This window comes from Gobio gobio (genome assembly GCF_949357685.1).
Source record: "Gobio gobio genome assembly, chromosome: 21".
Taxonomy (NCBI): Eukaryota; Metazoa; Chordata; class Actinopteri; order Cypriniformes; family Gobionidae; genus Gobio; species Gobio gobio.
The window spans coordinates 9,180,709-9,196,511 of NC_137117.1; the positions used below are offsets into that span (position 1 = coordinate 9,180,709).

Sequence of the window (15,803 nt, forward strand, 5' to 3'; positions counted from 1 at the left end):
TCGTGCCAAGAAGGATAACTTTAATGATAACTATATTAGCGTCCGCACCAACAGACGATAACTTTTGTTTATCATAAGCACAGTGTGGTCATCTGCTGCTTTTAATGCTCGAGCTCTTTAAAATCAGGTGGATTCTGATTGGCTGTCAATGCTTTTATCGTCTGAAAGTGATTCCAGTGATATTGTTTCTCTGTTATTGTTAAAGTTGTGGTGTGGCTTTTTTTCTTAGGGAATAAGTATGATTATTCAAACAGTATTGTTATAGTTATCGTAATTCCAATTCCAGGACGTCATTTTCCTTCGCCTACAGAATCATTTGTCACACTGCATTTATGGCTCAGGTGATTGGCTGAATAAGTTTTGTTGTTTCATGAGGAAAGGCCTGTTCCCACCAAGATGAATGTTAAGGAAAAATTTGGTGCAATAAACATTTCTGTTGGAATGAATGGCTTTTAAAGGGATAGTTCGCCCAAAAATGAAAATTATCCCATGATTTACTCACCCTCAAGTCATCCTAGGTGTATATGACATTCTTCTTTCAGACAAACACAATCAGAGTTATGTTAATAAATGTCCTGACTAATCCAAGCTTTATAATGGCAGTGAATGCCAGCACAACATTTGAAGCACAAAAAAGCACATCCATCCATCCATCCATTATAAACATACTCCTCAGATATTAGATATTTTACTTTATAACATGATAAAGATGGATATTTTTCTTACACAAACCCATCGATTTGCTTCAGAAGGCCTGTATTAACCCCTGGAGCCGTGTGGAGCAGTTATATAATGGATGGATGCACTTTTTTGAGCTTCACATTTTGGGCTGCCATTATAATGTCAGGACATTTTTAATATAACTCTGATTGTGTTTGTCTGAAAGAAGAATGTCATATACCCCTAGGATGACTTGAGGATGAGCAAATCATGGGATAATTTTAATTTTACAGTGTTTATGCTACAAAAACGGTCAAATGATGTGCCTGGGGTACTGTAACACTGATTCCAGGTATCCTGAGAGGATTTTAGGGTTGTTATACTCTCATTAAGTTACGATTAAAATTAGTGAGTCCCCTCTAACATTCAAACCGAAATAACTAACATTAACTGTTCTCACGTCATTTAACATTAACTGTGTAGGTCAAAGACACACACATTTCTGTGAGTTTAGATATGTTTAAGGCAGGGGCGCCTCTAGCAATTTTGGGCCCTATGAAAGAAAATGATTTTAGGCCCTCTACCGCACTAACCTAGCTATCCAAAATCTTTGTCTGCTATTTAATAATACTGACCAATTAAGCTCCGCTCACTCAACCCAGAATGCCCCAATTGGCTGATGAAATATTGATTAAAATTAAGATAAAATTTATACAAAATGAAATTAACTTTAAAGAAAGGCTTTCTACTAAACAAAACTTGATGAAGCGGTCAAAATCATGTCTGAGAAATATGGATTGAAATATGGCATTTGTAATTAAACTAAACTCTTTTTAAACTATAATTTGGGGGTTTTATTCTATTATGTTCAAAATTTACATTTAGCCTACCGCATCTCACTTTGTCCGCCATCTTGAATTCATTTTTCTCAATGTATTCTGATTAGGGCTGTCAAAAGATTAATCACGATTAATTGCATCCAAAATAAAAGTTTGTGTTTACATGTGTGTACTCTGTTAATTATTATTTATATATAAATACACACACATTCATGTATATATTTAAGAAATATTTGCATGTATATACTGTATATACATTTATATAATCTATAATATATATAAATAGAAATGTTTTATATATAAAAATATTTTTTTCTTAAATATATACATGCTTGTGTGTGTATTTATATATTAGTAATAATTAAAAGAGTACACACACATATATTATGTAAACACACACTTTTATTTTGGATGCGATTAATCACGATTAATCTTTTGACAGCCCTAATTCTGATACATGCTGATGTGATGCTGCTTTATAATTGGCCAAAATATATTTTTTGCATCAGTAACAAACCTTAATTTTGCATATTTATAACAAAGAAATGCAGAAAGCGTGTGTCTGTCAACTGAAAGCTGATGTGAACAGACGTGGAAGACTTTGTTGATTATATTGCGGGGTGCTTTTATTTTGGCGTGTTGCTTGTAGATATTAGTGTAATACCTCTATTACTGAAACTAAGGGGCTGAACAACCACAAAGACCTTCATGCATTTGTCTAATCACTCTGTGTTTGTAAACTCAGGCTGATATTGAGGGTCCCGATGGCAAATGGGGAGTATGAGTTTTAACAGATGGGTTCAGCTGTTCAGACGGGCACATAATAATGAAGTGTTATACACAGCGGAGTTAGAGATATTTTTAACACAGCCATTTGCTTATTCAGCTCAGTGTGAACACTAGAAGAAATCTTCTTGACTGTATACAGCTGTATGGTCGTCTTTTCTTCAAATATGTGAGTGGTGTAAGTGCACAAGATGCAATGGCAGTTGAAGTTGGTTTTTCTGCTGTTTTCTGATGAGGAACTGCCTGTGGAAAATGGGCATCACACTTTAGTGCCAATAAATAACTCCACTTCTAACAGTTTCCTTTACTCGCGCTCTCTCTCTCTCTCTCTCTCTCTCTCTCTCTCTCTCTCTCTCTCTCTCTCTCTCTCTCTCTCTCTCTCTCTCTCTCTCTCTCTCTCTCTCTCTCTCTCTCTCTCTCTCTCTCTCTCTCTCTCTCTCTCTCTCTCTCTCTCTCTCTCTCTCGGGCACACTCTTTCTTCCTCTCTGCTTTCTGCTTTCACTGGTAAGAGTGAGTCATACAGTTATCCAGCATATTTACAGTATATTGTGCTATATTTTAACACACTGTCAAAGAAGGGTGGATAAAGTGCCCACTCAGATTCACTTTTCTTTACTTGCATAGCTGTAAAAGTGCTATTAAAAAGTAGCATGATAATGCCATGTTTGAAGGACATGTACCATGGTAATATCATGCTCTTATGAACATGTATCATGGTAATCTCATGTTTTAGGACATGTACTATGGTAATAGCATGCTCTTATGGACATGTACTATGGCAATATCATGCTCTTATGGACATGTATCATGGTAATCTCATGTTTTAGGACATGTACTATGGTAATATCATGCTCTTATGAACATGTATCATGGTAATCTCATGTTTTAGGACATGTACTATGGTAATATCATGCTCTTATGAACATGTATCATGGTAATCTCATGTTTTAGGACATGTACTATGGTAATAGCATGCTCTTATGGACATGTACTATGGCAATATCATGCTCTTATGGACATGTATCATGGTAATCTCATGTTTTAGGACATGTACTATGGTAATATCATGCTCTTATGGACATGTACTATGGCAATATCATGCTCTTATGGACATGTATCATGGTAATATCATGCTCTTATGGACATGTACTATGGCAATATCATGCTCTTATGGACATTTATCATGGTAATCTCATGTTTTAGGACATGTACTATGGTAATATCATGCTCTTATGGACATGTATCATGGTAATCTCATGTTTTAGGACATGTACTATGGTAATATCATGCTCTTATGGACATTTATCATGGTAATCTCATGTTTTAGGACATGTACTATGGTAATATCATGCTCTTATGGACATGTATCATGGTAATATCATGATCTTATGGACATGTATCATGGTAATATCATGTTTGAAGGACATGTACTATGGTAATATCATGCTCTTATGGACATGTATCATGGTAATATCATGATCTTATGGACATGTATCATGGTAATCTCATGTTTTAGGACATGTACTATGGTAATATCATGATCTTATGGACATTTATCATGGTAATCTTATGTTTGAAGGACATATGGTAATATCATGATCTTATGGACATTTATCATGGTAATCTTATGTTTGAAGGACATATACTATGGTAATATGCTTTTATGGACATTTATCATGGTAATCTCATGTTTTAGGACATGTACTATGGTAATATCATGCTCTTATGGACATGTATCATGGTAATCTCATGTTTTAGGACATGTACTATGGTAATATCATGCTCTTATGGACATTTATCATGGTAATCTCATGTTTTAGGACATGTACTATGGTAATATCATGCTCTTATGGACATGTATCATGGTAATATCATGCTCTTATGGACATGTATCATGGTAATCTCATGTTTTAGGACATGTACTATGGTAATATCATGCTCTTATGGACATGTATCATGGTAATATCATGCTCTTATGGACATGTACTATGGCAATATCATGCTCTTATGGACATGTATCATGGTAATCTCATGTTTTAGGACATGTACTATGGTAATATCATGCTCTTATGGACATGTATCATGGTAATATCATGCTCTTATGGGCATGTATCATGGTAATATCATGCTCTTATGGACATGTACTATGGCAATATCATGCTCTTATGGACATGTATCATGGCAATATCATGCTCTTATGGACATGTATCATGGTAATCTCATGTTTTAGGACATGTACTATGGTAATATCATGCTCTTATGGACATGTATCATGGTAATATCATGTTTGAAGGACATGTACTATGGTAATATCATGCTCTTATGGACATGTATCATGGTAATATCATGTTTGAAGGACATGTACTATGGTAATATCATGCTCTTATGGACATTTATCATGGTAATCTTATGTTTGAAGGACATGTACTATGGTAATATCATGATTTTATGGACATTTATCATGGTAATCTTATGTTTGAAGGACATGTACTATGGTAATATCATGATCTTATGGACATTTATCATGGTAATCTTATGTTTGAAGGACATGTACTATGGTAATATGCTTTTACGGACATTTATCATGGTAATCTTATGTTTGAAGGACATGTACTATGGTAATATCATGCTCTTATGGACATGTATCATGGTAATCTCATGTTTTAGGACATGTACTATGGTAATATCATGCTCTTATGGACATTTATCATGGTAATCTCATATTTGAAGGACATGTACTATGGTAATATCATGCTCTTATGGACATGTATCATGGTAATCTCATGTTTTAGGACATGTACTATGGTAATATCATGCTCTTATGGACATTTATCATGGTAATCTCATATTTGAAGGACATGTACTATGGTAATATCATGCTCTTATGGACATGTATCATGGTAATCTCATGTTTGAAGGACATGTACTATGGCAATATCATGCTCTTATGGACATTTATCATGGTAATCTCATGTTTTAGGACATGTACTATGGTAATATCATGCTCTTATTGACATTTATCATGGTAATCTCATGTTTGAAGGACATGTACTATGGCAATATCATGCTCTTATGGACATTTATCATGGTAATCTCATGTTTTAGGACATGTACTATGGTAATATCATGATCTTATGGACATTTATCATGGTAATCTCATGTTTGAAGGACATGTACTATGGTAATATCATGCTCTTATGGACATTTATCATAGCATTACCACAATAATTGTCCATAACCGCATAATATTACCATGGTAAATGTCCTACAAACATGGCATTACCATGTTTTTTAGGACATTTAACATGGTAATATCATGCTCTGATGGGCATTTATCGTGGTAATGCCATGTTTGAAGGACATGTGCTATGGTAATATCATGCAATATCATCAATTTAGTTTGATGCTCATGTATTTTCTGAGCTTAAAATGTGAAATATAAAAGTGCTCTTCAGATATGACCATTGCAATGTCAAGAGTTTCACATCAGCTGCACCTGTGCTGTGCATGAATGTGTGTTAATGCTACAGTAATCATCCTTAATGCCTTTAATAACCAAAATGAGCTGCTTGTCTGGCCACTCAAACTGGATTGCATGCGTTTGCTTCAGAGTGAAACTCTGTGGAGAAAGCTCATGATTGGTAGTTTTTTCTCTGAGGCCTTTTAACATCAAGCCTAACAATACGCTTAAACCAAGACTTGCGTTCAAAGCCTTTGGTACCTTATCCTATTTGCATATTTTGACACAAGTCTGTTTGGAATGATAATTTAAGGGATTCACACCCACAGTTAAATGCGGTTGTCACTATCAAAACATTGCAGCATACGTGCCTGACAATAATCATCAATCTAGAATAATCCAAATCCGAACAATGGTTAAATTTCTTACAACCTCTGATCATTTCTGTGAGTCTGCGCAGGGTTGATGTTGGCGTCTGCTGGGACGCTGTGGGGCATTTGGGTGGTTCTGCTTTCAGCAGACCACAAATGTTTCAATGCTGCTCATTCCAGCTTTGCTTCACCACCCTTCTTGCACACACAGTCTTGCAGTCCACCAGAAAGAACAGTGTTATCCAGCATGTGGGATGAGATTGGGAATTCCAGCGGAATATTTTCATCAGATGACCTTTTCCTCCAGATGAGGGCTGTTCTCTGTGCATTTATTCAAGGAACAAAGCCGTGTTTGAGGACTCAATTGTGACTATTAGCAGAGTTAAAATGTTCTTTCAGCTCTGTTAAAATTCACTGTTGTTCTTTGTTTAGATGAGATCCAGTCTTTTGAAATGGTGACTTTGCTTCTTCTACCAAGAGTATAATGTTCAGTCTCACCGGTCAACATGTCTATTAAGTGCTACAAACAGCCCTAAATGAAAATGTTCTGGAGTTGATTATTAGTTACTGTTTTTTTACTAACAGAAAATACCCCAAATAAACCATGTTTTTGACATCTATCATGACAGTGCCATGGTTGTTCTCTACTTACACCATGGTAATACAATATTTTTTGACTTCTTCTTTAGCAATGCCATGTGTTTTGGATATGATACCATGTTTTTGACATGGCAGTGCCTTTTACTTGCACCGTGATACCATGTTTTTGTCACTTTTTGTACTCTGGCGATACCATGTTTTTTAGTTCTTTTTGGATATGGTACTATGGTAATACCATGTTTTTTTAGTTTTTTTTGGATATGGTACTATGGTAATACCATGTTTTTTTTAGTTCTTTTTGGATATGGTACTATGGTAATACCATGTTGTACCATGTTTTTTAGTTCTTTTTGGATATGGTACTATGGTAATACCATGTTTTACCATGTTTTTTAGTTACTTTTGGATATGGTACTATGGTAATACCATGTTTTACCATGTGTTTTAGTTCTTTTTGGATATGGTACTATGGTAATACTATGTTTTTTTAGTTCTTTTTGGATATGGTACTATGGTAATACCATGTTTTACCATGTTTTTTAGTTCTTTTTGGATATGGTACTATGGTAATACCATGTTCTCTTACGAGAGGTTCTCTCGTATTGCGTAAGTTCCTTACGCTACGGGAAAGTATTCTTTCTTCGAGATTTCTGAAAAACCCAAAATTATCCTTAATTTTGTAACATTGTCAACGCAGTGCGGCAGCCTGGCAGACCATAGCAGGCTATTCCAGCGTGCTATTGGCTGCTCTGCTGGCAACTGCAGCAGCCTATCGGTGAGCCCGCGTGACGTGGCGACCAATGAGGGCGCTTCGCGCCCACCTGGCTTCATTTGCCTACAGGTGGGGCGTGGCCGCGTGTATATAAGCAGGGCTCACGGGCTGCATATTCGATTTTCTTTTCTTCAGCGAAGCCCTTCGCATCGCTGGATCTGGAACCCGCCGCCGTTGAACGTGCAGACGAGCAAGCAGAGGACAGCGCCTGAAGAAGCCGGCAGCATCGCGCCACCTTCAGCCATCCGTGCCTGCTCTGCTATCCGGCAGCATTATATCCTTTTATTGCTCAGTGTTGTCGCCGCTGCGTCACACTTTCACAAAAAGAGCCGAGCGTTTTTCTAAAAATGTCTCGTTCCACCTGCGGCTCGTGTCACGCGCAGCTCAGTTCCGGGGACCGCCATGTGATCTGCGCTCTCTGCCTGGGCCGTGATCACGCCGCCGCCGCACTACTCGCCGGCGGATGCCCGGAGTGCGAAGAACTAACGATGTCGACCCTGCGGGCTCGACTCGATCAGTTCGAAGATGACATCCCTCCAGTCTCTGCTAAGCCGCGCAGGAAAAAGCGCCGCTCGCAGCGGACTCCGGAGTTTGCCGAGAGAAGCTCGCCGGAACCCTTCCCGCCCGCTTCACTCTCGCCTTCCCCGCCCCCACCCCAGGCCGCCATTTCTGTTGCCGCCTCTGGGGATGAGGCGGATGCGGCCGCGGAACGCGCCGACAGCTGCTCCATCATGGCTTCCGACAGCGAGGAATGGTCTTCCCCGACCTCCTCAGTCCGAGCCTCCGGACGCTCTCGAGCGGGTGAGGATGCCGAACTGTTGCGCCTTCTCACCCGGGCTGTCGAGCAGCTAGGCCTCGAATGGGCCCCGCCTAAGGTGGCAGCGCCGAATCGGCTCGACGGATGCTTCCTGAACAGTCGCCGCCGTGCGCCCACCGCCAGGACTGCACCCTTTCTGCCAGAGCTTCACGAGGAGCTCGCGAAGTCCTGGAACGCGCCATTCTCCGCGAGGGTCTCGTCTCAGGCTTCTTCGACGCTCTCACAAGTTGATGGCGCGGCTGAGAAAGGCTACAACGCTATCCCTCCGGTGGAAGAGGCGGTCGCAGCGCACCTTTGCCCGCCTTCTGGTTGGCGCTCAAAGGCTGCCCTCCCGTCTAAGGCCTGCAGAGTGACGTCATCGCTGATCGGCCGCGCTTTCGCTGCCTCCGGTCAAGCTGCGTCTGCTCTGCACTCTATGGCCGTGCTGCAAATCCTCCAAGCCAATCTCCTCCGTGATCTGGACGAGAGGAGCTGTGACGCTGAGCTGATCACGGATTTGCGAAGCGCGACGGATCTCTCCCTCCGCGCTACCAAGACCGCAGCACAGGCCCTCGGACGCTCTATGGCCTCCCTCACGGTAGCTGAGCGCCACCTCTGGCTCACGCTCGCGGACATGCGAGAAACAGAGCGCGCGGCCTTCTTAAACGCCCCGCTCTCTCCATCTGGGCTCTTCGGACCAGCGGTCAAGGGGATCGTCGACCGCTTCTCCGAAGTACAGAAGACGACGCAGGCCATGAACCTCTTCCTGCCTCGACGCCCAGGCGCCAGCAGTAGCTCCGTTGCTCGCCGTCCTCGCGACCAGCCAGCACCGAGCTCCGCGCAGCGCCCGGCGCGGCCCCCTTCGTCTCAGCGAAGACCGAGCGGCCGCCCCAGATCGCGCTCTTCCAGCCACGGTAGGCCGCCTCCCCCTCGGGGCCCCCGGCCTAGGATCGTGCTGAAGTCCGAGCCTCCAAAGCCCTCCTAGCCAGAGGCAAGAAACGACGGTTAAGTCCCGCTGCGGCCGGACCACCGTCAAAACTCTTTTTCCTGTCAGCCCCCACCACTGTGGCTGCTGCAGAGGAATTTCACGCAGCCAACGAGCCGGCAAAAACGCCCTCTCGCCTGTCAACGACCGCCGTTTTTACGGCGAACCAGAGAAATCACAAAAGTTGCATTATTTCTGGTTGCACGGCTCACGCCGTATGTGTTTCAAATGCAGTAAATGTGCCCACTTTTCTGTGTTCACCCCTGCACATAAGCACTATAAACCCCGTGTCCCCCACTCACATAAAGCGGCCTCCGGCCGCTCGAGTGCTAGAGTTAGGTCACGTGTCCGCTTGTCTGCGTCCACGCCTAGCCACCACACGCGCTGTCACACAGCCACTCTTAACCGGTCATGTTCCACGCGTAAGAGTTGTGCCCGCTCAAACGCGCTCACACATTTTCGCGAACATTATGCCTCAGGCGCTACGCGCCGCGCCACACACCATTTGTTTTCCGCCCAAGGTGGCCGAAGCGATGAGTGTAGGGCCACACACAAGACATTCCCCGCTCAAAGCGGTAGAGACACAGTGTGTAAGGCGGCCAGCCACCGAAAGCGAGCGGCTGGCCCACAGCACAGAGAGCGCGCGCACCGCGCCCGCCCCTCTTATACGGGCCGTCAAACCCGCGAAACGCGGCGTTTCGAGCCCAGAGGCCGTTCTGTCCCGTTTGGCACACGCGAAAGCGTGGGAAGCCATTCCAGGTGTATCAGAATGGGTGCTGAGAACAGTGAAGCACGGCTACACTCTGCAGTTCGCTCGCCGCCCTCCGCGCTTCTGTGCGCGTATAGAGACGAGAGTGAGCGAAGAAGTAGCACATCTACTTCGAGCGGAGATAGCCACGCTGCTGTGCAAAGGGGCTATAGAACCGGTTCCCCATTCTATGAGCGAGTCAGGCTTTTACAGCCGATATTTTCTCGTGCCAAAAAGGGACGGGTCGCTCAGACCGATTCTGGATCTGAGGCGTCTGAACAAAGCTCTTTTGAGGAGATCGTTCAAGATGCTTACGACCAAGCAGATCCTCGCGCATATTCGCCCGAGAGACTGGCTAATTTCCCTAGATTTGAAAGACGCATATTTTCAAATCAAGATAACGCCGCGTCACAGGCCATTCTTACGATTCGCCTTCGACGGCCAGGCCTATCAATACACCGTCCTTCCGTTCGGCCTGTCACTAGCACCCCGTACATTTACGAAGTGCATGGACGCGGCCCTCGCTCCCCTGAGAAACCGGGGGATGCGAATATTGAACTACTTGGACGACTGGCTCATCCTGGCGCAGTCAGAGGCCGAGCTCCTCGCCCACAGGGCAATGCTGCTCAGCCATTTGGACAGCCTGGGGCTCACGGTCAACTGGACCAAGAGCTCATTAGTGCCCACGCAATCAACCTCATTTCTGGGTTTGAATCTGGACACTGTGGCTATGTCTGCCCGCCTGTCACCACAACGCACGCGCCAAGTTCGGCGCATGGCTGCGTACTTCCGGCCGGGCAAAATCGCACCCCTCAAGCTTTTTCAGAGGATGCTGGGACGTATGGCCTCAGCTGCAGCTGTGCTCCAGCTGGGCTTAATGCGCATGCGCCCGCTGCAACGCTGGTTAAACGCCCGAGTGCCTCACAGAGCCTGGGCTGCCGGAGGTTTCAGGATCAGAGTGACTCAGGGCTGTGTTGCAGCCCTAGAGCCCTGGTTAGTAGCCGACTGGTACCAGCGGGGAGTGACAATGGGGGCCATCTCACACCGCAAAGTCATCTCGACGGACGCCTCCACCTCGGGTTGGGGCGCCGTTTTCGAGGGCAGACCGGCCTCGGGCCTCTGGTCGAGCGGAGAAAAACTCCTACACATAAACTGTTTGGAGATGATAGCAGTAGAGAACGCGCTCAAGCAGTTTCTCCCGTTTATACGGGGACACCATGTGTTGGTCCGGTCGGACAATACCACGGTGGTGTCCTACGTGAACCGGCAGGGCGGTGTCAGGTCCAGGTGTCTGGGCAATCTGACGGAACGCCTGCTCGTGTGGGCACACAGCTCGCTGCGCTCGCTGAGAGCGGCGCACGTTCCGGGCCACCTCAACGTGGGCCCGGACAAGCTGTCCAGGGGCCTCATTCTCCCAGGAGAATGGTCCCTGCACCCCCAGACAGTCCAGCTGGTATGGCGCCTATTCGGCAGAGCGGAGCTCGACCTCTTTGCAACAAAAGAGAACGCCCGCTGCTCGACGTTCTTGTCCAAAAGCGAGGATGCGCTGTCCCAACTTTGGCCCAGCCTCCCGCTGTATGCTTTCCCGCCGATTTCCCTATTGACCCAGGTTATAGCGAAAATCAGGGAAACGCGCCGCCCGGTGCTCCTTATAGCGCCGCGCTGGGAGAACCAGATTTGGTACCCAGAGCTGGTGAAGCTGTCGCACTCACCCCCCTGGCCAGTTCCGCTGAGAGCAGACCTCCTCTCTCAAGCAGGAGGGTCAGTTTGGCATCCCCATCCAGAGCGATGGTCTCTGCATGTATGGGTGACCAACGGATACCCGTTGACCTGCCCGAAGGGGTTATGAACACGATCTCACACTCTAGAGCCCCCTCGACGAGGCGGTTATATAGTTCTAAGTGGTCGGTGTTCACTGAGTGGTGTGCTTCCAAGGGATTGGAACCGCAGCAATGTGGGGTCCAGCGGGTGCTCTCCTTCCTCCAGGAGCTCTTGGAACTGGGCAGGTCCCCTTCCACGCTCAAAGTGTATGTAGCGGCTATAGCAGCGTTCGCCCAGACGACGCTAGGCAGCACGCTAGGAAGGAACGAGCTCATCATCCGTTTCCTCAGAGGAGCTAGACGGATGAATCCCCCGCGGCTCCCATCGGTTCCTATTTGGGATCTGGCCTTGGTCCTAGAGGCCATGAAGGCTCATCCTTTTGAACCGCTCGAGACTGTGGAACCAAGGTTCCTTTCGCTAAAAACCGCGTTCCTGATAGCTCTGGCTTCAGTGAAACGCGTGGGGGATCTACACGCGCTCTCAGTGAGCCCGACGTGTATGGAGTTCGGTCCTAATGACTCTAAGGTCATTCTCAGGCCGAGGCATGGTTATGTCCCCAAAGCGATCGGCACTCCTTTCAGGGCGCAGATTATCTCCCTCTCGGCTCTGCCAGCATCCGACGAGGGGGATGGTGGCAATATCCTCTGCCCTGTCAGGGCATTGAGGGTTTATGTCACACGCTCCGCCGCCTTCAGGCGTTCTGAGCAGCTATTTGTTTCGTTTGGAGGGCGCGCTAAAGGTCTCGCCTCCTCGAAACAGACCCTGTCCAGGTGGATAGTGGACGCGATTGCAACTGCATACGCTTCCAAACACCTGCAGTGCCCGCTAGGTGTCAGAGCACACTCCACCAGAGGCATGGCCTCTTCGTGGGCTTGGGCCAGAGGGATTTCCATCCACGATATTTGCGTGGCGGCAGGCTGGGCCTCCCCGTCTACGTTCGTGAGATTTTACAATCTGGAAGTTCCTGCCTTACAGGCGAAAGTGTTATCAGTTCAATAAGGCTGTTGGTTCTGCCCGGTGATTCTGCGCAGACATAGCTCACATACTGGTAGTAAGTTCGGTACAAGGCTTATGTAAATTTGAAGGAGACCGGCGGTACCGTTCCCTCATTTACGAAAAGAGCTGTTGTTAGTTTGAAGGTGACCGGCGGTGCCGTTACCTCACTCATATGACAAGATATTGTGAATTTGAAGGCGACCGGCCTTGCCGTTCCCTCATTCATGAGACAAGGTGTGGTGAATTTGAAGGCGACCGGCAGGTGCCGTTCCCTCATTCATAAGGCAGGGTGTTGTAACCACCCGTTGTAACCACCCGTCAGTTCAAACGAAGTGTCCGTATATGTGGCGGCCCGTTTCCTTTACCGGCCACCCTGCCCGAGCAGTGTTATGGTCCCCGGTTCCCTGGGATACATATGCTGTATGCGAGGCGCGCACGGCGTTGACAATATGTTCCCGTAGCGTAAGGAACTTACGCAATACGAGAGAACCTCTCGTAAGAGAACGATACTCGGTTACTTAACGTAACCTCGGTTCTCTCTAGAAGAGGGAACGAGTATTGCGTTCCTTGCCGTGCGCCCCGCGGGCTTTTACGCTTCAGAACTACGAAAACCGAATATGCAGCCCGTGAGCCCTGCTTATATACACACGGCCACGCCCCACCTGTAGGCAAATGAAGCCAGGTGGGCGCGAAGCGCCCTCATTGGTCGCCACGTCACGCGGGCTCACCGATAGGCTGCTGCAGTTGCCAGCAGAGCAGCCAATAGCACGCTGGAATAGCCTGCTATGGTCTGCCAGGCTGCCGCACTGCGTTGACAATGTTACAAAATTAAGGATAATTTGGGGTTTTTCAGAAATCTCGAAGAAAGAATACTTTCCCGTAGCGTAAGGAACTTACGCAATACTCGTTCCCTCTTCTAGAGAGAACCGAGGTTACGTTAAGTAACCGAGTATCGTTTTACCATGTTTTTTAGTTCTTTTTGGATATGGTACTATGGTAATACCATGTTTTTTTTAGTTCTTTTTGGATATGGTACTATGGTAATACCATGTTTTACCATGTTTTTTAGTTCTTTTTGGATATGGTACTATGGTAATACCATGTTTTTTTTAGTTCTTTTTGGATATGGTACTATGGTAATACCATGTTTTACCATGTTTTTTAGTTCTTTTTGGATATGGTACTATGGTAATACCATGTTTTTTTAGTTCTTTTTGTATATGGTGCTATGGCAATACCATGTTTTTGTTGTTTTTTTGGATATGGTACTATGGTTATACCATGTTTTACCATGTTTTTTAGTTCTTTTTGGATATGGTACTATGGTAATACCATGTTTTTTTTGTTCTTTTTGGATATGGTACTATGGTAATACCATGTTTTACCATGTTTTTTTAGTTCTTTTTGGATATGGTACTATGGTAATACCATGTTTTTTAGTTCTTTTTGGATATGGTACTATGGTAATACCATGTTTTTTAGTTCTTTTTGGATATGGTACTATGGTAATACCATGTTTTACCATGTTTTTTAGTTCTTTTTGGATATGGTACTATGGTAATACCATGTTTTTTTAGTTCTTTTTGGATATGGTACTATGGTAATACCATGTTTTACCATGTGTTTTAGTTCTTTTTGGATATGGTACTATGGTAATACTATGTTTTTTTAGTTCTTTTTGGATATGGTACTATGGTAATACCATGTTTTTTAGTTCTTTTTGGATATGGTACTATGGTAATACCATGTTTTTTAGTTCTTTTTGGATATGGTACTATGGTAATAGCATGTTTTTTTTAGTTCTTTTTGGATATGGTACTATGGTAATACCATGTTTTACCATGTTTTTTAGTTCTTTTTGGATATGGTACTATGGTAATACCATGTTTTTTTTAGTTCTTTTTGGATATGGTACTATGGTAATACCATGTTTTACCATGTTTTTTAGTTCTTTTTGGATATGGTACTATGGTAATACCATGTTTTTGTAGTTCTTTTTGTATATGGTGCTATGGCAATACCATGTTTTTTTAGTTTTTTTTGGATATGGTACTATGGTTATACCATGTTTTACCATGTTTTTTAGTTCTTTTTGGATATGGTACTATGGTAATACCATGTTTTACCATGTTTTTTAGTTCTTTTTGGATATGGTACTATGGTAATACCATGTTTTACCATGTTTTTTAGTTCTTTTTGGATATGGTACTATGGTAATACCATGTTGTGTTAGTTCTTTTTGGATATGGTACTATGGTAATACCATGTTTTACCATGTTTTTTAGTTCTTTTTGGATATGGTACTATGGTACTATGGTAATACCATGTTTTTTTAGTTCTTTTTGTATATGGTGCTATGGTAATACCATGTTTTTTTAGTTTTATTTGGATATGGTACTTTGGTAATACCATGTTTTACCATGTTTTTTAGTTCTTTTTGGATATGGTACTATGGTAATACCAGTTTTACCATGTTTTTTAGTTCTTTTTGGATATGGTACTATGGTAATACCATGTTTTTTTAGTTCTTTTTGGATATGGTACTATGGTAATACCATGTTTTACCATGTTTTTTAGTTCTTTTTGGATATGGTACTATGGTAATACCATGTTTTACCATGTTTTTTTAGTTCTTTTGGATATGGTACTATGATAATACCATGTTTTACCATGTTTTTTTAGTTATTTTTGGATATGCTACTATGGTAATACCATGTTTTTTTAGTTCTTTTTGGATATGGTTCTATGGTAATACCATGTTTTTTAGTTCTTTTTGGATATGGTACTATGGTAATACCATGTTTTTGACATCTATCGTGACTAGGGATGCACCAATGTGAAAATTTTGGCCGATACGATAACCGATAACCGATAATTTGTTATATTTGAAAGCCGATAACCGATATATTGTCCGATAAATCTAAATCTGCAATTGTATAACATTTTTGAGAGATTAATTACAAAAACAG

General features: G+C 43.7%; 1 protein-coding gene across 9 annotated transcripts in view; it reads left to right on the top strand.

The window, feature by feature from the left end:
* utrn (utrophin) overlaps window positions 1–15,803 on the top strand; it is a gene marked incomplete at both ends in the record, with an annotated part of 350,347 nt that overhangs the window by 59,273 nt on the left and 275,271 nt on the right. The window lies entirely within an intron of this gene.